This window comes from Canis aureus, chromosome X, assembly GCF_053574225.1.
Source record: "Canis aureus isolate CA01 chromosome X, VMU_Caureus_v.1.0, whole genome shotgun sequence".
Classification (NCBI taxonomy): Eukaryota; Metazoa; Chordata; class Mammalia; order Carnivora; family Canidae; genus Canis; species Canis aureus.
Window position 1 is genome coordinate 47,692,143 of NC_135649.1, and position 9,506 is coordinate 47,701,648.

Below are 9,506 nucleotides of genomic sequence, written 5' to 3' on the forward strand. Positions count from 1 at the left end.
CCTGACAATGTTGATGAGGTGGTCTATGGACCACACTTGGAAAAGTCCTGACTTAAACAGTTGACATCCATGTAGCATTAATTTAATGGCTACCATGCAGAGTTCTTTGGTATTTAGGGTATCTATAGTAATATAATTATTTAAAAAGTGCACTGGTCCTTCCCTCCCACTTATAAATACAGATTGTTTTCCCACATGGAATTACACTTAAACTCTAGAGTGTTCCTGTGTGGTGGGAAAGGTTTGGTACTGTTATCCTGTTATATAGACAAGGTGGTGGAAGACTAGTGACTTACCCAAAGTATCCCAGTTTTGGGATATCTTCATTCTTGCTCCACCAAATTATCTAGCACACTGGGCATCACATTTGGCTCTTTATCACCTCCTGTTCTGGGGCTCAGAGTCCACACCTCCTCTAATGTTCCACAAGGAAGAGGCAGGGAATCCCACAGTATATGGAATAGAGAGAAAAGTAAAAGGGAAAAAGAGCACATGACATTCAGTGGACAGGGGTGAGGATGTACTTGTCTTGCACCACCCAGGTCACTGGAAGCCATGCAATGACACTATGCCTCTTCCCCAGCTCCAGTCTAAAGCCCTCTCCCACACACAGTGGTGACACTGAAGCTCTCACACCACGAAAATGTGGGTTCAACCCTGCTTGCTGTACATATCCAAGTTTTCTCTTCAGTAGTTATACTATGATGTTAATGTTAGAGGAATCAAAAGAATGAAGGTTGCAACACTGGAATGGGGAGCTAACATTGCTGAGGGCCTACTAAATGTCATACGTTGTTGGTTGCTATTTTTTATTTTCAAATTCACAAAGGAATACTCTGAGGTAGGCAACATTACTTCTTTTCTACAGAGAGGGGATAGTCAAGCTCAGAGAAGAACATACACATTCAAAAAAATCTTAGGGAGGTGTTGAATGGACACAGAGATCACCTTTACAGGCAAACTCTGGCCAATTCTGGGACTAGTTGCAATCAAAATACATAATGGTAATAAACTCTGAGCAAAAATAGGAATCTATTATACTTATATAATTGAAAACAATTTCTTACTTATATAATTAATTCATTATCGAGAGGTGAAAAGGGGAAAGCTTGACCCTGCACTCAAACGTTAATTAATAATTCTAGAAGGAATGACAAAATTGGGAAAGCAATATTTGACTTAAACCATAGTAACAAGTGACTCAGGCAAGAATAGAAATGGATACTCAGACCACATCTAATACCACCAGTCACTGAGTCACCATGATAACCATGCTGGCCAAGTAAATAAAGGTGGGGAAGAATATACAATATTCACCCTGATTAGGTTCCAATATGTGTTACAAATTAAATAGAACTGACATAGCACACAGTAATTAACCTCAAGTATCCTCCACAATAAAGATTTCTAGCAGCTTCAGCAACATACACGTACATAAATACATATTCACAAAAATACATGCTCTAGGGATCCCTGGGTGGCGCAGCGGTTTGGCGCCTGCCTTTGGCCCAGGGCGCGATCCTGGAGACCCGGGATCGAATCCCACGTCGGGCTCCCGGTGCATGGAGCCTGCTTCTCCCTCCTCCTGTGTCTCTGCCTCTCTCTCTCTCTCTCTCTCTGTGACTATCATAAAAAAACAAATAAAAATTAAAAAAAAATACATGCTCTATTTCTCTCTCCCTCTCTTCCACCATCCTCTAATCTCTCTCACCAAGATCGCAGGAATTTATTGACGTGGATTCACTGGCATGTAAAGAAGAAAATTCCCACAATTCAACAGATTCATTTCTGGCCACACACATAAATTTCAAAGCTTAGTAACTATTTTAGTGACGGATTTTTCTGGATATGGTAACCTATAAAATTGTCTCTGGGACATTTTTCTCCCTAGTTTCAAAAGGTTTGCAATAATGGATAAAAACTAACAAGGAAATACAGGCAATGCATGTTATGGATCAAGTATGTTTTCCAGTCTAGAGTAGCCTGTAGTTTCAACCAAAAATATTCCTCAACAGCTTCTGTTGAACATTTGACTGCTGACACTCCAGCGAATATAAAATACATGATACCATATGATTTCACTCATATGTGGAATTTAAGAAACAAAACAAATGAGTAAAGGAGGAAAATGAGAAAGTCACAAACCAAAAAAACATACTCTTAATTATACAGAACAAACGGCAACCAGAAGGGAGGTAGGTAGGGGAATGGGTGAAATAGATGATAGGGATTAAGGAGTGCACATGTGATGAAAACTGGGTGTTGTATGGAAGTGTTGAATCACTATATTATACACCTAAAACTAAGGTTACATTGCATGCTAACCAACTGGAATTTAAACAAAAACCTAAAAAAGAAAATAGATGAAGATTTTATTTTAAAATATTGCCGTTTATAAGAATAACAGGAAGTATGAGATACTTAGGAATAATCTGTCCATGGATGTGCAATGCCTGTACATTTAACATTACAAAACATTGGTGTTCGCTTCAGCAGCACATATACTAAAATTGGAATGATACAGAGAAGATTAGCATGGCCCCTGAGCAAGGGGAAATTCGTGAAGCGCTCCAAATTAAAAACAACAACAACAACAACAACAACAACCAATAAATAAATAAATAAATAAATAAATAAATAAATAAATATAAAAACCATTGCTCAGAGAAATTAAATAAGACTTAAATAATAGAGGGATACACCATTTTCATGGTTTATAAGACTCAGGATTGTTAAGATATCTATTCTCTCAAACTGATATATAGATTCAGTGCAATCCCAGTATAAATTCTAAAAATGTCTTTTTAAAGAAATTGACAGGGATCCCTGGGTGGCTTAGCGGTTTAGCACCTGCCTTCGGCCCAGGGCGTGATCCTGGAGACCTGAGATCGAGTCCCACATAGGGCTCCCTGCATGGAGCCTACTTCTCCCTCTGCCTGCGTTTCTGCCTCTCTCTCTATGTGTGTCTCTCATGAATAAGTAAAACTAAATCTTTTTTTTAAAAAAAAAGAAAGAAATTGACATAATGCATAGTAATTAACCACAGAAATTAACCAATTTCATGAGGAAATGAAAGGCCTTAGACTATGAAAAACAACTTTGAAAACAAGAGGGATGGAAAATAAACATTACCTGATTTCAAAACTCATTACAAACCTATAAGCATCAAGACAGTATTTGTATTGGGGTGAAGGTAGGAATGAATATCAAAGGAATAAAATGAGTCCAGAAATAGACCCACTCATATATGGACAAATGATTTTCAACAAAGCTATAAAAGCAATTCAGTGAAGAAAGGATAGTCTTTTCAACAAATGGTGCTCAGAGAAGAGGATATCCATATATGCAAACAAGCTATAATCCATATATATATATATATATATATATATATATATATCCATATACAAAAGTTAACTCAAAATGTATCATATACATAAATATAAAAGCAAAAACTGAAAAATTCTACCTTGAGTTAGATAAAGATTTCATAGATGAGATCACCAAAACCACAGCCCATAAGTGAACAAATCGATAAACCAGATTCCTCAAAGTTAAAAATGTCATTTCCTCCAAAGACACTGTTGAGAAAATGAAAAGACAAGCCGCTGACTCAGAGAAAGTTTGAAAACATATATCTTTTTTTTTAAAAGATTTTATTTATTTATTTATTTGACAGAGAGAGATAGTACAAGCAGAGGGAGCAGAAGGCAGAGGGAGAAAGACAAGCAGGCTCCCAGCTGAGCAGGGAGCCCAACGTGAGCCTGGATCCCAGGACCCTGAGATCATGACCTGAGCCGAAGGCAGATGCTTAACCAACAGAGCCACCCAGGCACCCCTGAAAATCATATATCTGATAAAGGATGTGTATGAAGAATTTGGAAAATCTCACGGAAGTCAATAAGGAAACAGACACTTCAATAAATATATGGGCAAAAGTTTTGAATAGACATTTCCCAGAAAAAATAGTCAAATGTCAAACAAGTACATGAAAAGATGCTCAACGTCATTAATCATTGGGGAAATGCAAATAAAAACTACAGCAAGATACTATCTGTAAGATTGGCTAAAATTAAAAAGACTGAACACACCAAGTCTTGTTAAGGTTGTGGGGGATGAAATGCTCATACAAATGCTGGTGGAAATGAAAACTGGTATGACTACTTTGGAAAACAGTTTGGCAGTTTCTTACAATATTAATCACATAATTATCATATGATGCAGCCATTGCACTCCTAAGTATTTATCCTAGAGGAATATAGTGTATGTCTATGCAAGTACTAATACACAAATGTTCATAGCACCTTTTTTAAACGAGTCTTCCCCAAGAAAGAACCCCAAATTGAAAAACATATATCAATAGGTGAAATAACTATCAACAGGTCAATGGATAAAACAAATTGTAGTACATTCACACACTAGAATACTACTAAGCAATAAAAGAATGAACTATTGACATATGCAACTAAATGAATAAATCTAAAAATAAATACCATGAATGAACAAAGCCAGATCCCCCCAAAAAGAATAAAACTTAAATCTATAAATCTATGGTAACAGGAACTATTTGTGCTTGGGGATAGTACAGTGAGAGAGGTAGGGAGGCTCTGCAGTACAGAACTGAAAATGTTATGTCCTGGAAACGGAATAATAATGACATTTAAACAGGTCAAGCTACAGGGTAATTAATATTTTTGAAGTACAAAAATTCTTGTAACTGATATTTTAGCTAACACTTGAAAAATTCCTGGCTTCTTAAAATATTTCATTATATGATGGTTAAAAACATGATGAGCATGGAAGAATCCATATTACAATTTCAATTGATAGGAAGACCTGTGAACCAATGGCACATTTCAACACCCATCTGAGAGATACAGGGAAATCACTGATTATTATACTGTCAGAAAAGTATATGTAACTTTAGGTACATCCATGTTAAACATAAAGATCCTTCCTCAGGCTAAACAATTCATTGCTTGCAAACAAAGCATTTCTAAAAGGGGCCTCAGAGCAACTGCAAAGCATGTAGTTGCTGATGTAATGACATTCAACCTTCTCTCATGATGAGATCAAAGTAGATTCTCTACTTTTGGGCTAGTTTGTGAACCTCACAGAAGCTATCCCACAACATGCTTTTATTGCATCCATGAACTCACCTGAGCCAAAAATAAGATCCTGCCAAAGATGTGCAGTGTTGGGGTCTCCTGAGAACTGCTGCCCTTGAACCTTGAAGTAGAAGCTTCAGCAGCCAGCTGGACACAGATTCTCAGAACCTGCCACCTTCAGACATCTGATATGATCCCTGTCAGCTGCATGAAGAGCTGCGCAAGAAGAAACAGATCCAGCAAAATCAGGTCGCTTTACTTAAGTAACTATGCGCCCAGCACCATGCTAGGCTCTAGGTTATGGACGACAGTGATAAAATTAGGTACTGATCCTAACAACCAGATGTTACAATAGACTTCTCACCGGGGCTCTCTCGTTCACTCTCTCTCTCCTTTTCTCGTCTAAACCCTCATTAAAAGGTTGAAAAGGAATAAGAAGTGTCCTGAATTCATTCAGGTTTTCATGATCCCGTAATAACCACATGGCCATGAGCTTGTTTATGTGTATCACTAAATGTTCTCAGCGATCCCGTGAATTATAAGCATTCTTAACATCATTTTACAGGGGGAAAAGCTGGGGCTCAGACTCCTTACCCGTCTTCTTCCCGCGCCCCTGCATTGAGAGGAATGCAGCCCCAGGACACCCTGGGAGAGCAGGACCGACATTCACTGCCGACATTCACTGCCATCGGGAGGGACTCCAATGACTTTGACCTAAAAGACTGCTGGGGAACCAAGCCCCAAAGTGGGAAAGAGGAGACTCGAGTCTGGATCCCTTTGTCTCCCCGCACTCCATGGTGGCTCAGCCTCCACCGCGGAGACTCATGCTCTCAGCTGAGTCCCAAACACGTGAAGGCGGGACCTACCTGATCCCCCAGGGCACGTCTGTCTCTATTAAAAAGTCATCATGGTAGCCACACCGATGTTAGGTTTCTACGGCAATCGCGAAGTGGGCTCGTCTTCCACACTGGAAATGTCTCCACGCATGACTCCACCCATTGGCCCTTTGCTGAAAGCAAAACACCTTCTCTCTTCAGGCCAGCACTTGAGAAAACATAGTAATTAGAGGCACTACACTGGGACCCAGGCAGTTGGTGGAAATCTGCCCGGGTTGATGAAACAAGAATGCCCCTATCTTCGGGAATTTCATTTGCATTAAGGAGACAGCAGGGGGTATTATCAATACACAGAATCCCATGGAAGTATCCTAGGGTTCTTGGAGATGAGCTACCCTCTGGAGGGAGAACATGTAAAATCCAGGCCACGCTAAGCTGTTAGCCTTTTGCACCAGAAAACTAAGAAATTGTCTATTATCTTGTGACTGAATGATCTAGATACATACGTACTAATGTCATTCAAGAAATGTCAGAATTGGGATCCCTGGGTGGCTCAGCGGCTTAGCGCCTGCCTTTGGCCCAGGGTGCGATCCTGGAGTCCCCGGTTGAGTCCCACATCGGGCTCCTGACATGGAGCCTGCTTCTCCCTCCTCCTGTGTCTCTGCCTCTCTCTCTCTCTCTCTCTGTCTATAATAAATAAATAAATAAATAAATAAATAAATAAATAAATAAATAAATCTATCTTAAAAAAAAGAAGAAGAAATGTCAGAATTATTTCTAGGAGGCAGGCCTAGGATAATATAGTCATTTAGTAGGAAGAAACCTAGTCAATTGTGCTATCCTGGGGAATTCTTATCCACCATTCCTAATGTTCTCTTCCAAGTGGAGGGACATTCATGACCAAAACACTTCCAGGCCCTCTACATAGTCACTCTCTTTTACTGGGATGACTTACCTAATTGGTGAGGTTAGTAGGAGAAAAGGGATTGTACAGCTCAGACCTTCTCCCTCCAAAACTCTTATAGCAAGTTGTCTTTTTGGAGCACATGTCTTACTCTGCCCTCAGGGATGGGTCTTACAATTGGCCCACAGCTCTTGTCCATTTTCTGTGTCTCACTGGCTCACCAATTATTCCTTTATTTTTTCTTCAAAATGCTTGTGTCTTTATTGCTCCCTGTAAATACACCCCTGCTCCATGTCTGAGCTGTAGACCAACTAGGGAATATGAAAAAAAAAAGAATAAGGAGAATAATACATCAACTATATTCCTTATAAAAGTGATCTTAGAGAGAGTGGCTTCGATTTGCTGGCAAGTGAATTTCCCATTAATGAGCTCCAGAAGTGGACAGACTGATCCACTCAGCAGTGCTGCATTGAGACAGTCATAGATGCCACAGACTGCAGTGCTGATCTATCTGCTGTCTGGTAAAGGAGTCCTGTTTTTGTGTACTCAAACAGAGTAGCTTCCTGCCAAAGGCAATCCCAGTAGCAGGAGAAAGTGTTTCAGGACACCTACTTTGAGAAACACTTCTCAAAGTGAATAAATACCCTTTGTCCTGAATGAATATCCAAAACCCAACCTCTGAGGCTTTCGCTCATGTAACATCTTATAGCAACACTTTTTTGGTATCTTAATTCTTGTGATTTCATAATTATTATGAAATTATTTTCCAATTTCCAAGACTAGTGTGAATGCCATATACAGTAAAAATTTCCCTTGGAAATCCCCTCATGAAGGAACTGATGAAATGCTTGGAAATGTACTCCTACACAAAAACCACCACACAAACTATAGGCAAAACTATAACAAAGTCCCACCAATCCTTCAAGAATAAGAGAATCCCTATCTTATCCAATGATAACAGAACACAGAAAAAAAGGGAACATTCACCAAAATAATAATACTTTGAATATTCATGTCTGCTTAGCAAACATTCCAAAACAATATTATTTTTCAGGATTGTATGGGTTGACTGGGCTCAGTCTGTTCTGTATGATGTCTGTTAAATGGGGTTGCAGTCATCTGGAGGCACCTCTCAGCTGGAACTTCCAAGAGAGCTCATTCACATGAATGAAGATTGGTGCTGGCCCAAGCTCACAGGGGCTGTTGAGTGGAACACTTTGGATGTTCTCCACAGAGCTCTCCATGTGTAGGGTTATCAGATAAAACACAGGACTAGTTAAATTTGAATTCCAGAAAATCAACAAATAATTTTTTAAAGATTTTATTTATTTATTCATGAGAGACACAAAGATAGAGGCAGAGACATAGTCAGAGGGAGAAGCAGGCTCCCTGCAGGGAGCCTGATGGGAGACTCGATCCCAGGACCCTGGGATCACAACCTGAGCCAAAGGCAAATGCTCTCAACCACTGAGCCACCCAGGTGCCCCTCAACAAATAATTTTTTAAGTGCAAGTGTGATGGTTAATTTCATGTGTCAACATGACTGGGCATGGTGCCCAGATATCTAGTTAAAAATTATTCCAGGGATCCCTGGGTGGCGCAGCGGTTTGGCGCCTGCCTTTGGCCCAGGGCGCGATCCTGGAGACCCGAGATCGAATCCCACGTTGGGCTCCTGGTGCATGGAGCCTGCTTCTCCCTCTGCCTATGTCTCTGCCTCTCTCTCTCTCTCTCTCTGTGTGTGTGACTATCATAAATAAATAAAAATTAAAAAAATTATTCCATTATTTCTGTGAAAGTGTTTTTAAATGATATTAACATTTAAATAGGTTGACTTTGAGCAAAGTAGATGAAGTTTTGAATAGAACAAAATATTGACCCCTCACATGCAAAAGAAATTTTGCAGCATATGGTGTTCGGACATTTTATAATGGTTTAATAACTTGAGTGGCCTTTGACACAGAAGTACGGTTTCCACCAAAAGGGAATTTCAAGTGAAGCTTTAGAAAAAGTTCATCACGGTGATTCTAATATGCCCCTGGCTGAGAAAGCAGATCAAAATGCCACAGAAGTACCCTGATCCAGGAAGAAAAAGGCAGCTACTATTTATGATGAAAGAGAACTTCGACTCCCTCCATTTTGACCTCAGTCTGTACTTTCTAATTTATTAAGTTCTTCTTTTCAGCTTATCTCTTAACTCAGATAAAATACCCTGTGGGCAAAGCATCCCCTTATCAGAACAGAAACTACCCACTCAATCAATAAGGACTTCCATGAGCCAGCAAGACCTCACCTGTGACTGACCCCAAGTCAATGATCAGCCTGACCTTTGTTCCCTGTCTGCATGTACCACCAACCTTTGCCCCCACATTTTCCTTATAAAGTTGTTGAAAATTGACCTCTGTGCTCTGAGGCCAAAATATGTAATGCAAACAGAGAATTTGGGTATAAAGAGGAACAATAGTGTTATTGCTTTGCCAGACAAAGGAGGCTGCAGCAGTCTAAGGCCTTCAAAACTGCAAGCTATGCTGAGTGAAATAAGTCAATTGGAGAAGGACAAAAATTATATGGTCTCATTCATTTGGGGAATATAAATAATAGTGAAAGGGAATAAAGGGGAAAGGAGAAAAAATAAGTGGGAAATATCAGAAAGGGAGACAGAAT

The 9,506-nt window shown here is 39.6% G+C and overlaps 1 pseudogene; it reads left to right on the top strand.

Moving 5' to 3' along the window:
• Nucleotides 1-2,480: 2,480 nt before the first annotated feature.
• LOC144309263 (U6 spliceosomal RNA) lies at nucleotides 2,481-2,580 on the top strand (annotated as a pseudogene).
• The last annotated feature ends 6,926 nt before the right edge of the window (nucleotides 2,581-9,506 follow it).